Below are 19,418 nucleotides of genomic sequence, written 5' to 3' on the forward strand. Positions count from 1 at the left end.
ATACGCCCTCCTGATGACCTCACGCAGCCAGAATGAAAGAGTGTTCTTGGATACTTCTTTCTTGGTTACCCCGGTGCTAACTTAAGAAGAGGCGTCGACACTCACGGCCTGAGGTGTCGAGTTTTCTTCAGATAGCGCCGTAGCGCCCTCACAGGACAAAAGCAGCATCTCATCCGCATCATTATCGGTGAAGTCCAATAGGGAGGGAATCGTGAATGACTCGAACCTGTCGTCAGGGATCGACGGTTTTTCTGAGTCTTCGCAACGAAGTTCGGGACGAATCGAGCGTCACAGATCCCCATCCCCTGGAGTGTGCGTACATCATAGGAAAGACCATGAAGTTCCCCTAACTACTCTCTTCGCCGATGCCAGGGCCAGCAAGAAGAGGGTCTTGAGGGTCAGATCCCTGTCTGACGACTCTCGAGTGGCTCGAACGGCGTTCGAGTCAACTCCTAAGGACGAGAGTCACATCCCACGCAGGAGGCCTGAGTTCCCTGGGTGGGCAAGACCTTTCGAAGCTCCTCATAAGCAAGGAGATCTCGAACGAGTTCGAGATGTCCAATCCCCTCAGTTTCAGGACGAGCGCCAAGGCGGCTCTGTATCCTTTGACTGTGGGGACTGAGAGGAGCTTTCCTCTCGGCGAAGAGAAAAACGAGGAAATCCGCTACCTCTGAAGAGTGGCTCTGAGAGGAGATAGACCCCGTCTACGACACCAACCACAGAAGACGGCCCACTTCCCCTGGTACACAGCTGCAGAGGACTGACGGACGTTTCCAGCCATCTCTGTTGCTGCGCTACGAGAAAAGCCTCTCGTTCGCAAGAGATGGTGGATAACAGCCAGCCGTGAAGACGTAGGGACTGGACTGCTCGGTGGTACCAGCTCGACGTGTGGCTGGGCTAGAAGGTTGTGCCAAGGGGGAATCTCTCTCGGTTCTCCTGCGAGAAGAGCCAGCAGGTCCGGATACCAAATGGCCTGTGGCCATTTGGGAGCCACCAGGATCATCCTGAGATTCGGGGTGACCAGTGCTCGACTGATCACCTTGCGCAATCAGGCTGAACGGGGGAAAGGCATAGACGAAAGAGGTTGTCCCACGGTGTTGAAAGAGCGTCCTCTGCAGCTGCCCATGGGTCCGGCACGGCCGAGAAGAACACCTGGAGCTTCCTGTTGTGCCGGGTGGCGAACAGATCCACGACTGGTCGCCCCCACAGGTCGAAGAGCCTTTCCGCCACGTCCTGGTGGTAGAGACCATTCGGTCCCTATCACCTGATCCCGACGGCTGAGCGTGTCTGCTACTACATTCCTCTTCCCTGGAATGTAGCGTGCCGACAGCTCTATTGAGTGTGCCTCGGCCCACTCGTGCACCTGCCGAGTCAACTGGTACAACGGGAGAGACACTAGGCCCCCCTGTTTGTTGACGTAGGCCACCACCGTGGGTGTTGTCGCACATCAACACCACTGAGTGTCCCATCAAGCGGTCCTGGAACTCTTGGAGAGCGAGGAACGCTGCCTTGAGTTCCAGTACATTGATGTGAAGGTGCTTGTCGTTCTCGTTCCCACCCACTCCTAAGCCAGCAACCCCTCTCCAGGTGTGCGCCCCCCATCCCTCGGTCGATGCGTCTGAGAACAGCTGCATGTCCGGGGGTGTGAGTGCGCAGAGGCACTCCTCTTAAGAGGTTCCTGTCGTCCAGCCACCAGGCTAGTCCTGCCTCACCTCCAGTGTCAGTGACACTGGAAAGCTTGGGGGATCCGTCGCCTGTGACCAACTCTCCTTTAGTCTCCACTGGAGAGACCGCAGGTGAAGACGCCCGTGAGGGACTAACTTCTCGAGACGACAGGTGTCCGATCACGACTTGCCATCGCTGAGACTACTGTTCCTGCCGAGACAGGAACTGGTTGGCTGCCTCCCTGAATCTGCTGATCCGCGAGTCTGCGGGGAAGACTCGCCCTGCTACCGTGTCGATCAGCATACCCAGGGTACTTCATCCTCTGCTTGGGCTCGAGATCGACTTTTCGAAGTTCACAACGATCCCCAGATCGCGACCGAACTCGAGCAGTCGATCCCTGTCCGTAGCAACTGCGAGCGGGAGCTCGCCAGGACTAACCAATGTCGAGATACCTCATCAGACGTACAGTAACCTCCCCGTTAACACGAGTTCTGTTAACACGATTTCGATCTTACACGAGTTCAAAATCATACAGAAAAATTCTGCTAACACGTATATTCGATGTTACACGATTTGAATTTTCCGCTGAGAGCAAGAGCGCGGAAGATGTGGCAGAGTCTGACTCACCCCACCTTTCCCGCGCTCTCTCTCTCTTGCCTGCTGGCTCAGTGTGAAGCCAGCCCTCGCAGTGAGAAAGCCAGTATATTCTAGCATTGGTTAACATAATAGTGCATACTTTACTACAGGTAGTCGTCTACTTACGATGGCATTAGGTTCTGGCAGAGCTGTCGTAAATTGTCTTTCAGCATATTGAGTAAATTGAATCATGTTTGTGCTGTCTTTTTATCCTTTTTACCATATTCAAACACATGCGTGTACATGTACGTATTTGTTCGTTTGCATTTTCATTGACAACTACTAGCCTACATATACATTTTATATCATCCCAAAAATGTGCATGTATAGTACCTATTATTACGTTTAGCATATGAAATCTTATCATGCTCGAACTCCTTGATTGATACTTACTCTTATTACTGTATTTAACATTTTTATTGCAGGCATTCAGACCACTGTCTGGTCTGTTTACATTTTCTTATCCGCCATTTGCATTGACAATCGCTACACGTATTATATACATACTTTTATTTATTTATAGATTTGAATTAAATGCATAATTTGTTATTATATTGATTTTATTTGCAAAACAGAAATACAAAATGAATTACTAAAATACGAATCTTACCATTTTCGAACAAAATTTTACTTCTGAAAATATAAAACAAAACATCGTCTGCTGTTTTTCTCTAGCGACCGTTTGTACTGTTGCCAACACGTCTATGTACGTACGTAGTAATACACAAAGTTTTTATTTAACAGTATGTAAATTATTTTTTCTTTTATAAATTTCAGGCAAACTACAGTAATGCATAGATAGAATTGATTTACAGTACGAAAAAACATGACATACAGAAAAAATAAAATTACGAAACATTTGAAATTTTGAAAAAAAAAAAAAAAAAAAATTAATTGTCTGATGGTGGATGGCTGGTGGGGATCGTCCGGTCATCCGATTCCGTGGTAGTACTACTAGTAGTGGGGACAGGGGTAGACTGAGATGTTGGTTTAAACATAAACATGCTTAGTTTGTTTTGAATGGTCCGTTTTTCTTCTCTTCATAAATTTCTCGGAGATGAGCGCGCTGACGGTAGCGGGAAAAAGTATCGTACGCGCGCTCGACGTATTTTAGCCAAATATAAAATTAAAATATTATTGTATATTATTATATTGTAGCTGTCGTAAAGTCGGTCTGTCATAAGTTGCATAGTTCGTAAGTGACGACTACCTGTATATAAAAATATATAAATAAAGTGGTTTTTTTTTCTGGCAAAATCCCAAAATAGATTAAGTTTCCCATTGCCCTGGAACGCTAACCCCTTATTTCCATTATTTCTTATGGAGAAATACTTCCCTGTTAACACAAATTCGGCTAACACGACATCTCCAGGAACGTAACCCTCGTGTTAACGGGAGGTTACTGTATCCCGTGCGAATGGGCCCAAGCAGACACCAGAGTGAACACTCGCGTGAACACCTGTGGGGCAGTTGAGAGACCGAAGCAAAGTGCCCTGAACTGGTACACCGTCCCGTCGACGGATGAAGCGGAGGTACTTTCTGGAGGACTGATGAATGGGTATTTGGAAATACGCATCCTTCAAGTCCACTGAAGCATGAAATCGTTCTCCCTGATGGAGTCGAGCACTGAGCGTGCCGTCTCCATCGTGAACCGGGTCTGGCGAACCAACCGGTTCAGAGGAGAGAGATCTATCACCGGGCGCCAGCCTCCCGTAGACTTTTCCACCAGGAAGAGTCGACTGTAAAAGCCCGGTGACTGATCCGTGACGATTTCTACAGCTCTCTTGCTCAGCATGGTCTTGATCTCCTGTCTCAATGCTACGTCCTTCGATGACCCTGGAACGTACGACTGCTGTTGGACCGGGTTGGAGGTGAGGGGTGGCCGAGATTCGAAGGGTATAGATATCCCTCCCGAAGGACATCTACAATCCAGGTCTCGGCGCCGTAGCGCTGCCAAGTTGCCCATGGCTGGCCAGGCACCCCCCCCCCCCCCACTTCCGGCAGCAGTGAGGGGGGAACGCCGTCCCTAGCGTTTCCCCCCTTTCTTCGACTTCTTCCCAGAGCCTCCCCGGGAGGAGGAGGGCTGGGAGGAGGGCTGGTTACGGCTCCCCTTGGTAGAAGTCGAAGAAGACAGAGTCTTTCCCCGCCCCGGGGCTTCGACGCAGCTACCGTCTTGGCCACCGAGGAAGCGCTAGCCGAGCTCTTAGACTTGGCCGCAGTCCGAGGCTGCCCAGAAGCCTTCGAGACTGCCTGGTGAACCAGACGGTCACTGTCGTCAGTGCGCCGTCTGTCCACCGCAGCGTCCACCATCTCTCCTGGAAAGAGAGACGTGGAACTCCGTAAAGGTCCGTTGCGAAGTCCCAACGCCGCTTCACGCCCGGCCGCCCTGGAAACCCGAGTAAGGACAGCGTCCCTTCGTCGGAGAACCAGGTTGGCCCACAGGTTCACCGTCTGGTGGGCAAGGAAGGAGATGGCTCTTCCTCCAGACTGGCAAATTCTCCTAAAGGCCGAGTCATCTTCGGGAGACCCAAATTCCCCCGGAGTTTGGCTGCGACCTTAGATACTGTGAGGGACCACAGATCTAGCCAGGAGACGGCCTGGAAAGCTGCCATGGCGGTAGATTCCCAGGCCGAGTGCCTCTTGCTGCGAGAACCATAGGTTCTCGGACAGGAGCTGCTGCAGAGACACACCCGGAGTCAGCCTGGCTAACGCCGGGTTTCACACCTGTTTGGGCGGCATCGGGTCTTCAGATGGCACGTAAAAACGCCGCTGTCGCAGCAGAGGAGGTGGAAGCAGCTTTGCTCCGACCTGCCAGACTTGAGCGAACCGTCTTGTCCCGGAGACAAGCGATTCAACCTGGTCCAGCACTGAGTCTGCAAGCTCGGAACGCGGCAAACCCACCGTCGGTCTGGGTTCCCGTCTTCGGTAGGGCCCCAGAACGACTCGAGCCGGGACGTGGGCTCGGATGGTGGAGCGGCGATCCTTCCGCGAGGGTCGTTGTGCTGACGAATCAGCGCAATAACCCTCGGCAAAGTTCCTCTGGATCTCAGGAGTGACTGCGTCCTGCGGAGTCGGACATCCTGTCCCTCAAACAGGAGCATCTCCCGAGACCCTCCTCCCTCGAGGGGAGGAACAGCGACAGACCCCTCTCGTCTCCTCCACTTGTGCGTACGACCTGGCTGGTCCGAGAACCGTGCCTGGTACGTACGACGACGTGGTGGGATCCTGAGGGGCGCACCCTCACGATCACTCTCAATACCTCGCCCCTCCCGGTGTAACCCGAGGAGGTTGAAGGTATGGGAGAGGCAGACCTGAACGCTCCCTCCTCGCTCGCTGGCAGAACCAGTGGGCTTGGAAGACTGCAGGCGATCGCCAACCCGCGGTGGCGATCAAGCTGCAGACCTAGTCGAGCCGTCTCGCTGTGGAGAACGGCTGGACCGCCGAACAACAGCGGCCCCCGGTCTCATGTGTCAGAGGAGCTGGTGCTGGTCCGCCGTACCCGATCGCTCTCTGTGAGAGTGACGGTCAGGCGACCGGCGAGCTCCACTGTCACGGTGAGACCGGTGCATATCCTCACAGTGCGTCAGTTCGCTGGTACCAGCCGTGGCTGGTGCCGGCGAACGGGGGGACCTCTTCCCAGCCTCAGCCCGTGGCCGGTCATGGACCGTCACGTCCGCCCGGGTAGCCAGCTGCTCGCCGCGAGAGCGAGAGCTGGTCTGGTGAGAGTCGCGTGAGCGCTGTCACCGTCTTCCGCTCCGTGCCGTGAACCTGACGCTGAGCGGACTCAGAGGTCTGGTTCTTGGCTGCACGGTCGCTGTTAGGCGACCGTACACTCGGTACCCGTCTCGCGAAGAACGAGAGGCCGAGACGGACCCTGTTGCCGTGGCCGAACCACTAACAGCAGGTGAGAAGTGCCGGTGTTAGCCGGCACTCCTCTGGTCCCCGTAGTCTTCTTCCTTGCGGAAGAAGAGACGGGTCCTGCCCCCGAAGGAGCAGGGTGACCAGCGGAAGAACCCCCCCGTCTCACCAGAGCGAGACGGGCCCTTAGAAGTTCCCGAAGGAGACTTCTTAGGGGGGGGGGAGGCGACCTTCTTCTTCTTCGGCGGGGGAGCCTTAGAAGAAGAAGGGGAAGAGGCGGCAGACGACGACGACGACGAAGAAGACGATGAAGACGACGACGACACCTTCCTCCTCTTCTTCTTCTTCTTCGTCAACCTCCTCAGGACCGACGTCAGATCTGTCATCCAGAGCGGAGCCGGGGCTGCTGTTGCCGAAGCAACAGGGCCCGGACGCACCTGTCCGAAACAGATCAGCATCGGAGCAGCGGCGCCAGGAACAGGAACAACGTCAGCAGGTGCAGGCATCACAGGAACAGCAGTAGAGACGGCAGGAGCAGGTACAGGAACGGCAGCAGTGGTCAACGTCACGTCCGTGAACGGCGGCTGGGCAGGTACGGCAGGTACGGCAGGCTGTGCAGGCGGTCCAGATGGACGGACCAGCGGCACAGACATCCTTGGTACTGGTGGGAGTCCAGGGGCGAGCTCTTCGGGCACACGAAGTCCGGTCGCAGCAACACTGAAACAAACCAGGTGGCGGCATCACACTCCCCCGAGGTACGGCGACTGGCCCCTGCACCGATGTAGTAGGTGTTACAGAGACCGCGTGCGGGGTGTACACCAGGTGAGGAGGTGAAGCGTAGCCAGGTGTTGTAGGGTCGTGGTGGTGGTCGTAACCGTCGCATGGGTGACCGCCACGGAGCCAGCGAGATGGTAGAGCAGCCCCTGGACACTCGGTACGCCCTGCAGCCCCAACGATGCCCACACCTGTCCGAGGTCGTCCTTCGCGGCAACCGCACCTGAGGAAGCAAAAGTCGGGTGATTAGCAGGATCCTCTACCCGCTCGCAGCGAAGACGAACGGATAGAGGACCCAGAGTACAACTCGACGTCATGGTATCTAGCGCCCTCCTCCACACTCGACAAGTCAGGTGAGGAGAAAGACCTAGAAACCCCCCCCGGAAGGGGAAGGCGCCAAACGTGGAAGCTGAGCGACGGGCGGCAGGAAAGAAGACGAAGTGTCCGTAACCAAAGGAGTCGCGGGAGAGCTTTCCGACGACTCCTTTGCAGGCCTTCGCTTCTTCCTGCCCTCATACAAAGTCCACTGCGCCTCCGACCAATTATTACAAACTTCACAGGGCTCGGCTCGGGTGCATTCGCGCCCCGACACCGAGCGCACAAAATATGAGGGTCAATCTCCGGGAATGAGCGGAACTTTCCGCATTTACGCCCTTCGGTACCGGGCATAGTCTCCGTGGGGTAGCGAGGCGAGGAGATTCCATCATTGACCAATAATTCACAATTTTATTAGATAAAGAGAAATGATTGTACTTACAATGATTCTTTCATACACAAACACAACCATATACTCAAGGAAAGCAAACGACGAGAAGCGGGCAGAGAGCGTCGAACACACACGTCTACTCGCTGTGAGGCCGAGCAAAAGTGATTTATTTACCTCCCAGTCGCGCGCGTCGCTGCCTGTCGGACAAGCAGTTAACTACCGAACCCCTTGTTCGAAAGCTTACGACCTATCCAGCTGCCGCTAGTACCTTCCTATTGTAAAAGGACCGAAGGTTTGTATGCCGTGTCGGAACAAGTGTGTGTACGTACATACATCACAAGAACCTCATGGAACTTCTTATGAGAAATCTTAGACTTCCCCTTCTTCCTTCTATGAGAGGGGGAGAAGACAAGGGTGAGGAAGAGGAGAAGATGAGCTCTACAATGAAGAGAAAGAGGATGGGAAAGAATGTCATAAATGTTTCTTCAAAGTCATGCTGGCCTTGGATGCTGGAGGTGTGGTCAAAGAAGGAGGAGGTGACTTGTAAACAAAGCAGTAACTGGAAGTCTCCATTGCCACATGAGGATCTCCCTCCTAAGCGGGTGCCAAATGGAGCAGCAGTGGCCAGATCTTCCACAGCCACTCCTGTGAGTCTTCCTGTTATCTGGAACATCAGTCATTAAGTGAGGATGATGAGTGATTGGCAGGAATCCTTCACCCCTTGAGCACCAATCCCAGAGGTAGAAAAACCCCCAGACACTGTGGGATGGAATAGAGAAGAGCAAAAGGAAGAAACCAGAGGGATCTGGTGGGATCACCAGGGATATATTCTCCCAAAGCTTGAAACAGACCAGTAAAAACCTCTTGTATTTTCTCTTCTTCCCATGAAACTTATTTTACTGAGAATAAAAGCCAGAGTACTCCATGCAGGGGGTAAAAAATGGGTGCATAACTTCCCCCTACAGAAGGAACACTAACCGAGAATACCAATGCTTACAGGGGACATGAAGCACTCACAAAGACTGCCACGCCCCTACTAATAGAGTTAGTTATGTCTTATCTACCATATCAAAAACAAAGACAAAGCAAGAAAAATCAAAAGACAAAATACTGTATATAAACACGATGAAAAGCAGGGAAGCAGGAGACCAAAGTGAGACGTCACTCTTCACAGTGGCCGTAGAATAAGTGCCTGCTGGCAGTGGGTGAGTGATGAGTGCTAGTTCCCTTCACTTACCTTCTGTAACCACCAGTTAACACCCTTGTTACCAAGTTCGGTGACTGTTCCAACTCGCACTGATAATATTTCCTATCATATAAAAAGCAATGATTTGTATTTCTGTGGGAAAACATCACCTTACACCAAATTTTATTGCCAAATTTAAATCACTGAAAGAACTTTATTAACCCTTAAACGCCGAAGGGGTATAATAAAAATCATCTCCCGTATGTCGAGGGGGTCTCAGAGTGAGCACCGAAGCGGAAAAAATATTTTTTTCAAAAAATCACGGCGCGCTTAGTTTTCAAGATTACGAGTTCATTTTTGGCTCCTTTTTTTAATTGCCTGAAGTTTAGTACGCAACCATCTGAAATGAAAAAAAATATTATCATATATAAATAATGCGATATATGATAGCGCAAAAACAAAATTTCATAAATAATTGTATTTAAATCTCGCTGTGAGCAAAACGGTTAAAGCTAACGAGTTAAATTTTTTTTGTTGTATTGTACACTAAATTGCAATCAATTTCGTATATAACACATTGTAAAACGATCAAAGCAACACAGAGAAAATATTATCACAAAATGATGCATGAATTCGTAACACGCGGACATACAAAAATGTTTTTTTCAAAAATTCACCATAAATCTAAATATTGTTCTAGAGACTTCCAATTTGTTTCAAAATGAAGATAAATGATTGAATATTACCATACTGTAAGAGTTTTAGCTTACAATTGCAGTTTTTGACCATTTCGGACGAGTTAAAGTTGACCAAATGTCAAAATTTTTTTATATATATTTTTTATATGCAAATATTTCAAAAATTATTTTTTGTTTATTCTACATGAAATTGCGCACATTTTCTCATATATAAAAACTCTTATGAAACGCCTAATATGAAATGGAGCAAATATTCCAAGAATGCGACGTAACGCATTTCGGAGATTTGCGGCAGAGAATCAGCGTGCAGAGGGAAGTTAAGTTTTTTAAGTTTTTTTTTTAAATTCACCATAAATCTAAATATTGTGCTAGAGACTTCGAATTTGTTTCAAAATGAAGATAATTGGCTGAATATTACTAGACTGTAAGAGTTTTAGCTTACAATTGCATTTTTCGACCATTTATGGTAGAGTCAGTTGACCGAATGTGATTTTTTTGTCTATTTATTGTAATTTATATGAATTATTTGGAAAATCCAGAAAAGCTACAACCTTCACTTAATTTTTTGTTGTATTTTTACATGAAATTGCGCACATTTTCATATGTAAAACTTTATGTAACAGCTAATTTAAAATGGTGCAAACATTACGACAATCGCCCATATGATTTTTTAGGAAGTTTACCGTGGGTGGACTAAGGAAAATGTTTTTTTTTTTTTTTTTTTCATAAATTCACCATAGATTGAAATGATTGAATATTACTAGAATATAAGAGTTTTAGCTTACAATTGCGTTTTTTTTGCCCATTTTGGGTAGAGTCAAAGTTGACGAAGGTTGATATTTTGGCACTTATCGTTATTTATATGAAAATATTTCAAAACTGATAAAAGCTACAACCATGGGTTGTTTTCAGTTGTATTGTGCATGAAATTGCACACATTTCCATATAAAAAACTTTATATAATGGCTAATTTTAAAATGTGGAAACATTTGCGACAATCGCACGTATGATTTTTTTCGGAAGAGTTACCGCGCGGGGGGGACGTAAGGAAAATTTTTTGTTTTTTCATAATTCACCATAAAGTCGAAATGTGCTAGACTTCCAATTGTTGCAAAATGAAGGTAAATGATTGAATATTACTAAAATATAAGTTTTAGCTTACAATTGCGTTTTTTTCGACCATTTTCGGTAGTCAAAGTTGACCCAAAAAAGGTTGAAATTTTGGCACTTATCGTTATTTATATTAAAATATTTCAAAATTGATAAGCTACAATCATGAGTATTTTTTTGTTGTATTCTACATGAAACTGCGCACATTTTCATGTATCAAAAGTTTTCCATGTAACGGCTAATTTAAAATGGTGCAAAAATTATGTTAAAGTGACGAAATAATTTCTGAGATGTGTCACTGATACTTTTAGTGCGATAAGAAAGAAATTCGCGCTTGCGGCGCTGCGTAATGATTGTAAACAAAACAACACCTTCATCCGTGAACTCCCAGCATCCCCCAAGGCGCGTGATTCAAAAGTTTTCGGCTAGTAGGCCTATAAGTATTTTTCCGCGAATTTTTAAAAAAACTTTACTATGTCGACATAAAATACGTCCAATCGGCACCCGACAGACAATTTATCTCGACGTAAAATACGTCCAATCGGCATTAAAGGGTTAATGATAAGATCTGTGCGGAGGAATGTGAAATAGTATAGTATATAATACTTCAGGTAACCACAACTTGCTCACTCGACAAAAAGGAGAATGAAGCACAAACTGATCAGCTAAAATGAAGGGGTCATCTTAATGGTAAGGAGTGCAGCATTGACCCAAGAAAATGGCTAGGAAACCTTGCATTTACATTACTCAGTAGATCTTGTCACTTAGGAATCAAACATTGGTAATAAGTTTGTCTTATATCGACACATTTCTATTATCAAAATACTTAAAATATAAAATATAAACACTTAAAATTTATTTTTAAATATACTTACTTCTTTACTATACTACCACTGGTGCAAAAGTAAATGCTATGAGATTCATTTAAAAAATGCTGAAATAAATACTATAGGTAAACTTGCAATGTGAGTTAGTAAAAGCTTGAACTATAGTACAGTTTGGTATTTCCTTCCATACTGTGGGCACCTAATTGAAGAGTTTACTCATCTTCATTTGGCAATAGGGTGCTGAGGAAGGACAAAACTAATTGGTGCTCACCTGGATGGGGGCCCTGACGTATGAAGAGTGTAAAGTTTTGAGAGTTCTGCATGAAGTTCCTTCAAGTAACCTCCTTTGTGCTGATCATTTGTCACTGAAGCAATAGAAGTTTAGAATGAAAGCACAAAAAGAATAGACTATTATGAATATTGAAAGATACACTGAACAAGCAGTATAAATGTATAAAATGGATGTTTTAAAGTGTACATAAGAATTTACACCAAAACTTTGTTTTACAGCTCAAATGAAAGGGCTTCAATGGAAAATAAATTGGGCAAATTTTTGCAACACAGCAAACATGAGATGTGCCTTATTGGTCTATTTAGTCCAAAGCAGCCTTAAACTATGCTAGCTTAACCAAACACTAGCTCTGCAGTAGGATATACAGCACAGTAAACCCTTTTATTTGCAGGGGATGGGTACCAGACCCCCGGAATAGCTAAAACCTGCTAATACCGTATATTTAAGCTTATAAGACGATCTTTAAATCTTAAAATTCACCCCTAAAAATTGGGGATCGTCTTTTACTACAGTTCTAAAAATCAAACCTTGAATTCTAAGATGTGTATCGGTAGGCTAGCCTCGGCCTCGATGCTATAGCCTAAACACTGATATGCATGAAGATTCACTTTATGAAAAAAACTGGTAACAAAAGGTAATAAAATGATATTGTCAGATACAATAAAGTTTTATACATACTTACCTGGCAACATATATACTTAGCTATAGACTCCGTCGTCCTCCCCGACAGAAATTCTTCGAATTTCGCGGCACACGCTACAGGTAGGTCAGGTGATCTACCGCCACTGCCGCTGGGTGGCAGAACTAGGAACATCCCATTTTCTAAGACAGAATTTGCTCTTCCACCTGTCTCCTGAGGTGAGGCTGGGTGGGCCATTTTCCAATAGTATATATCTGCCAGGTAAGTATGTATAAAACTTTATTGTATCATGACAATATCATTTTTATACATTCAACTTCCCTGGCAGATATATACTCAGCCTGATTGGCACCTTTGGCGGAGGGTAAGAGACAGCTAATTACTGAATAGACAGGGAACAACATACGTGTAGGTAACAACAAAAATATAAGAAACCTTGGTTCCTACCTGTGTCGGCAAAAGACTTCATGGCTACTGCCTAGGAGCTTACATCGCCAACAAGAGCCTCAGCGAGGTAGTGACCTCATGCTAAGAATTCTTGATGGTCTGTCGATGGGGTCTTATCCACTTACTCGACAGAACTAAGGATCTTTGTCAATGGGGTCCTATCCACTTACATGACAAAAACACCTTGCATATGGCATCATTAAGGAGCATAACACCGATCCCGATCACCTGATCCTAATACCACCGGGGTTAGTACTAACGACTGAAAGGAGTTATTCATCCCCAAACATCCTTTCAAACGACCATAAAAAAAAGAAAAAAACTCAAAACCAAACAATCTTTTAGTTAAAAACAATATTATTTAAGGATCAGTACCAGCTCCCTGTTCCCAGCACGGTATCCGCTGATACATAAGGTCCAAGACAAAACACTTTCAATAAGTGACTCTGACGTCTTTTAAGTAGTGGGAGGCAATACCGAGTTGCATCTCCAATATGTTGCTGCTAATATGTCTTTCATTGACATATTTCTATTAAAGGCTAGGAAGTTTGCAATTGCACGGACTTCGTGTGCTCTAACCCTAAGCAGCTTAAAATGTTTCCTCTTGGCATTTCATGTGAGCCTCCGTTATCACATTTCTTACGAAGAATGCTAATGCGTTCTTCGACATTTGCCTCTTCGGGTTCCTTACCGCGCACCATAGGCTCTGATTACAACCTTGAAGTGACTCTTTCTCTTCAGATAAAACTTTAGTGCTCTGACCGGACAGAGAGACCTCTTTCTGTTTCTCTACCCACAAGGGGAGAGCCAGCCCTTGATTTCAAAACTTCTGGGCCAAGGCTTAGAAGGATTCTCATTCTTGGCCAAAAACAAAGGTTGGAAGAAGACAACAGCAGAATCTCCTCTAAAACCTACCCGAGAGTCTAATGCATGTATCTCACTGACCCTCTTGGCCGTCGCGAGGGGGTCAAGAGAAAATGCACTTCCCGAGAGGTCTCTAAAGGGTGCCTTATCAGGTGGTTCGAAAGTATCCGAGAGAGAAACTGGAGGACCACATCTAGGTTTCCAACTTGGAGTGATAAAGGATTTAGACTTTGTAGTACCAAAGGATCTTATCAAATCATGGAGATCCTTATTGTCTTCTATGTTAAGGCCCCTGTTTCTAAATACAGCCGAGAGCATACTTCTATAACCTTTTATGGTAGAAACAGCTAAACGTGATTCCTCTCTAAGGAAGATAAGGAAATCAGCAATTTCGGTCACAGAGGTATCGGAAGAGGACAGCTTCTTCGACCTACACCATCTACGGAAGACTTCCCACTTCGATTGATAGACCCGCAGAGTAGAGGACCTGCGGGCTCTGGCAATTGCACTTGCAGCTTTTCGCGAAAAGCCTCTCGCTCTGACAAGTCTTTCGATAGTCGAAAGGCAGTCAGGGAGAGAGCGTGGATGTTTCCGTGATATCTCTCGAAGTGGTGGTGTTTGAGCAGATCTGTCCTCATGGGAAGAGATCTGGGGAAGTCCACCGTCCATTCCAGTACCTCTGTAAACCAATCTCGAGCGGGCCAATATGGGGCAATTAGAGTCAGTTTCGTCGCCTCCGAGGAACAGAAACTTTCTTAACACTTCCCCCAGAATCTTGAACGGGGGAAAAGCGTAGGCATCTATGCCCGAACAGTCCATGAGAAAGCATCTATCGCTATTGCTCTTGGATCTTCTACAATGGAGCAAAAGTTTTCTATCCTTCTGGAGAGAAACGTGGCGAACAGGCCTCATCTGAGGCTTCCCCAGAGAGACCAGAGCTTTCGGCAGACTTCGGAGTGTAGGGTCCACTCTGTTGGAAGGACCTGTTTCTTCCTGCTGAGTCTGTCTGCTCTGACATTTTTGTCCCTTGTACAAACCTTGTCAGCAATACAGTGCCTCGTTCCTCTGCCCATATCGAGGTCTCTCGTTATCTAGTATAGTGTAAGCGAGTGAGTCCCCCCCTGTTTTCGGATGTAAGCTAGAGCCGTGGTATTGTCCGAATTTACCTGGACTACCACGCCTCTGACCTCCGACTCGAAGTACTTCAAGGCTAGATGAACTGCCATAAGTTCTTTTACATTTATATGCCAGGACACCTGTTCTCCTGTCCAGGTTCCTGACACTTCCTTCTTTCCTAGAGTTGCTCCCCATCCCGTTTCCGAGGCGTCAGAAAACAACACTAGGAGAGGGTTCCGAATCGCAAGGGATATGCCTTCGTTCTTCTGAAGCGGGGTTAACCACCACCTCAGGTCTAATTTTATTTCTTGAAGAATGGGAAACTGATCCGAAAGATCCCCTTTCTTTCTGTCCCACATTCTTGCAGGTAAAATTGCAGAGGTCTCAGATTGAGCCTCCCTAGGAAACGAACTGCTCCAGCGACGAAAGGGTGCCCAGAAGACTTAACCATTCCCTCGCTGAGCTTCGTTCTTTCCCTAAGAAGTTTGATACTTTCTCCAAGCCTCGAGCAATTCTGTCTTGCGATGGAAATGCTTGAAAACCCCAAGAATCCATCTGAATCCCCAGATAGACAATGTCTTGGCTGGGGACCATCTGAGACTTCTCGAGGTTCACGAGCAGTCCGAGTGAGCGAACGAGATTCAACGTCGTTTCTACGTCCTCCAAACATTGTTCTTTTGACTTGGCCCTTATTAGCCAGTCGTCCAGATAGAGGGATATGTTCACCCCCCTCCAGATGAAGCCACCGTGCTACGTTCCTCATCAGGTTGGTGAACACTTGAGGAGCCGTAGACAGGCGAAGCACATGGCCCTGAATTGAAAAGACCCTTCCCTGCATCATGAATCGTAGATATTTCCTCGATGACGGATGAAGAGGGACGTGAAAAATAGCGTCTTGTAGATCCAAGGAGGCCATCCAATCTCCTGGATGCAGAGCCGCTAGCACCGATTTGGATGTTCCATAGAGAACTTCTGTTTCTCTACGAATCGGTTCAGTGCGCTCACATCCAGGACAGGTCTCCACCCTCCCGAGGCTTTCGGAACTAGGAACAGTCGATTGTAAAAGCCCTGAGTGTGTGGATCCGGTACTAATTCTAAGGCCTCCTTGTCAACAACATTTGTTCTACTAATTGCAGAAGGATCTTCCTCTTGACAGGGTCCGCGTACTTCGCCGACAGTTCTCTCGGAATAGACGTCAAGGGAGGTCTGTCCCTGAAGGGGATGAGATATCCTCTCCTCACAATTGAGAGGGACCAGTTGTCCGCCCCTCTCGACGTCCATTCTTCTGCAAAATTCAGTAGTCTGGCGCCTACTGTGTTTGGAGGACTGAGGTTTCATTTGCTTTTCTTGGTAGGTCTAAAGGCAGAAGCCCTACCTCTTCTTTCTGCTCCTCTCTTCTTAAAGGAGGATCTCGAAGATGAACTCCCTCGAAAAGGGCGGCTTCGGGACCCGTGTCTCCCCCTTCGTGGCAGGAACAGCTGTTCCTCGGCCTTTTGGTTGATTGAACCAGAAGGTCCTGTGTCGCCTTTTCGGTAAGTGAGTGAGAAATATCTTTCACTAACTGAGAAGGGAAAAGCTGGTTAGACAGAGGAGCGTACAGAAGGACGACCTCTGTGCCGGAGAGACAGCTTTCGTAAGAAAAGAACTGAATACAGTTCTCTTCTTAAGTATTCCCGCCCCGAAAAGGGAGGCCACTTCTCCCGATCCGTCTTGCACTGCTTTATCCATACAAGTCAAAATACTATTAAGGATATCGGGGCTCAGTTGTTCTTATTGTGTCCTCTTGGCCATCACCCCAAGGGACCAGTCCAGAAAGTTGAAAACTTCCAAGACATGGAACAATCCCTTGAGGAGATGGTCCATTTCAGACATATCCCCAAGTTGTCTTGGCTGAAGAAAGAGAGTGCTCCTTGACGCGTCCACCAGCGTTGAGAAATCTGCCTCTGCAGTAGCTGGGAGGGCGAGTCCCATTGCTTCGCCTGTCTCATACCAGATACCCCTCCTCCCAGAAAGTCTGGAGGGAGGGTAGGTAAAGACAGTCTTTCCAGCCTCCTTCTTGGAGTTAAGCCAATTTCCAAAAGACTGCAAAGCCTTCTTCATGGAAATTGTCGGCCGCATCTTCAAGAAGGAGGACGACTTTGCGGTTTCGCGCTCGTGAACAGCGACCGAGAGGGAGAAGGAGGAGCAGCAGGACTCAATGAATCTCCAAATTCTTGGAGTAAAAGCGCAGCCAACGCTTTGTAGTCTGATAGTCCCGCCGCTTTTTGATCTTCGGTGTCAGAGACATCTTCTAATGCAAGTTCCACCGGAGAATCATTATTAGCCGAGGGAGAACGTCTCTTCTCGCAAGGTGAAGGACTCTTCGCAGGATCAACTCCCTCCCGACAAGGTCGACGGCCACCTGTGCAACATCTTGTGTCCCTGTCAGGAGAATGCCGATCCTGAGAAAAAACCCGCATCATCATCTAAGCCCTCCTGACAAGAATGACGGCCGCTGTGCGACATTTTGCATTTCTTCTCAGGAGACAGCTGTGCTTGCGGCAGATTTTTCACCAGAAACGGACATATCGTGAACAGGACGACGGCCGCCTGTGTGACGTCTTTCGTCTCTGTCCAGAGAAATCCGTTCCTGGTCCAAATCATAAAGAGACGCTTCCTGGTTGATTTCTCCGTATTGTTCTTTTGAAGAAAATCTTTCAATGCGCTTGGACGTATCTGTCCGTCTCGGACTGTGTCGTCTGTCCGAGCTGTCCACATATGGAACTTGGCGCTTGGCTGGTGTCATTTCAGTACGACACTTCTGCCTGTCCGTCTTGTCCGCTTCTGGCTACCTGGCGCCCGGACGGAGTTGCCTGCGCACGACGTTTTGTCCTATCCAGGCTGTCCGCCTTGCCACGGCTGTCCGCGGTAGGCACGAATCGCTTGAACATAGTTGTCCGCATAGGACATATCTGCCTGTCCGGGCTGTCCGCTTCTGGCGAATGGTGTCTGGTTGGCGCCGTCCGCGTAGGACACTTTTTCCCGTCCGAGTAGTCCAATTCTGGCGCCGAGCGCCTGGGTGGTTCTGTCCGACTCGGACACTCTTTTCATCCTTCTTTCTTTATTCCTCTCTGTACTCGTACGAGGAGTAGAGGAGATAAGTCTGGAGTCCGGAACGCCCTTCGGACGAGATCTCTTAACCGGAAGAAAATCGTCCTTTTTCCTCGGGAGGTCTTTTCTCAATACTCCTACTAAAGAGGAAATCTGCTCCTGCATTTTAAGTAGGATGTCCGTCGCGGTTTCTTCCTTCTCTTTGTCATGAATAGGAGAATGCGCTCTGGAAGGTGTAGGAGATCGAGATATTGTCCTTTTGGCTCTTTTTCCTCTAGTAGGGAGAATCGTCCGGAAAACGTTCCGGACTCGAGTCCAACGTCGGAGCTTTCCAACTCCTCTTGATCGGACGCGACAGTTCGTCTTGAAGTCCATCCACTTCTTTGAGGAGACGAATCGGATGACGAAAAGCACTCTTTCAGGATACCTTTCCAATGGCGATCTTTTGGCAGTCTGGGACGCTACAGATTCTGCCGAGGGACGCTTGACCAGTGGGATTCTCCGCAACCTCCGTACGACTGTCGACATTCCTTCTCCTCTGGGCCTGGGAGCTTGGAAGAGGTCTAGGTCTGGGAGCGAGACAGAGCCGATCAGACGCACCCTCCACTACACTGGGGACACTTATGTCACTTTCCACATTCTTACCTTTAAGAGCTTGCATTTCAAGCTCCATCCTTCTTAATGCGGTCTTCAGATTTGCAATCTCCGCAGCAGAACTTGCAACATCTGCTACGGGAGAGGCTGATACTGCATGTGAGGAAGCAATTACTTGGGGGTTAGTTATACTAACTGGCTCGTTAGAGCGTGATCTACTCATACTTCTAGAGACAGCCTTTCTAACCCTATCTCTCTCTAGTTTCCTTAAGTAGGAATCTAGTTTCTTCCATCCTTCCTCATCCATATTCACACATTCATCACACGTGTTATTTCTCGTGCATTCATATCCCCTACACTTCTTGCATACCTTGTGAGGATCTAACGACACTTTCGGTAGCCTCACCAAACAACCCTCATTCATACATCTTCTAACTTCGCAGCTAGAATCAGACATTTTTGAGCAAAATCCAAAGCCAAAAATCCAAAAAACGTTCCACAAAAGCGTATGCCAAACCACGGATCAAATACGTCACCAAAAAGACAGTCCAGAAGATCAACGGCGATGAAAAACGAAATCCAAGTCAGGAGGTAACGACAACGATGTTATGGCTACCCTCGACAGAGCAAATCTGTCTTAGAAAATGGGATGGTTCCTAGTTCTGCCACCCAGCGGCAGTGGCGGTAGATCACCTGACCTACCTGTAGCGTGTGCCGCGAAATTCTAATTTCTGTCGGGACGACGGAGTCTATAGCTAAGTATATATCGCCATGGGAAGTTGAATGTTTAAAAACCATTTTTACCTTATATATTATTGGCATATCTTCTCAACAAATAGATTATTTCAGGAATAATTCTAAATCAGTGAAACAAACCTTTATATCTTTGCGATCCCAGCTGAGAAAAATGTAAAC

General features: G+C 47.5%; 1 protein-coding gene across 3 annotated transcripts in view; it reads right to left on the reverse strand.

The window, feature by feature from the left end:
• The window catches only part of LOC135213203 (cell division cycle protein 23 homolog), a 98,555-nt gene extending 86,673 nt beyond the window's left edge, over positions 1–11,882 (reverse strand). For 2 of the 3 annotated variants that reach the window (XM_064247177.1, XM_064247176.1), the window contains exon 1: positions 11,732–11,882. The gene's annotated coding sequence lies outside the window, so the exon portion shown is untranslated. The remainder of the gene's footprint in view (positions 1–11,731) is intronic. The other variant, XM_064247178.1, reaches the window with a different exon arrangement.
• Positions 11,883–19,418: the final 7,536 nt, after the last annotated feature.

The sequence above is a fragment of the Macrobrachium nipponense genome, chromosome 42 (genome assembly GCF_015104395.2).
Source record: "Macrobrachium nipponense isolate FS-2020 chromosome 42, ASM1510439v2, whole genome shotgun sequence".
In the NCBI taxonomy this organism is placed as follows: domain Eukaryota; kingdom Metazoa; phylum Arthropoda; class Malacostraca; order Decapoda; family Palaemonidae; genus Macrobrachium; species Macrobrachium nipponense.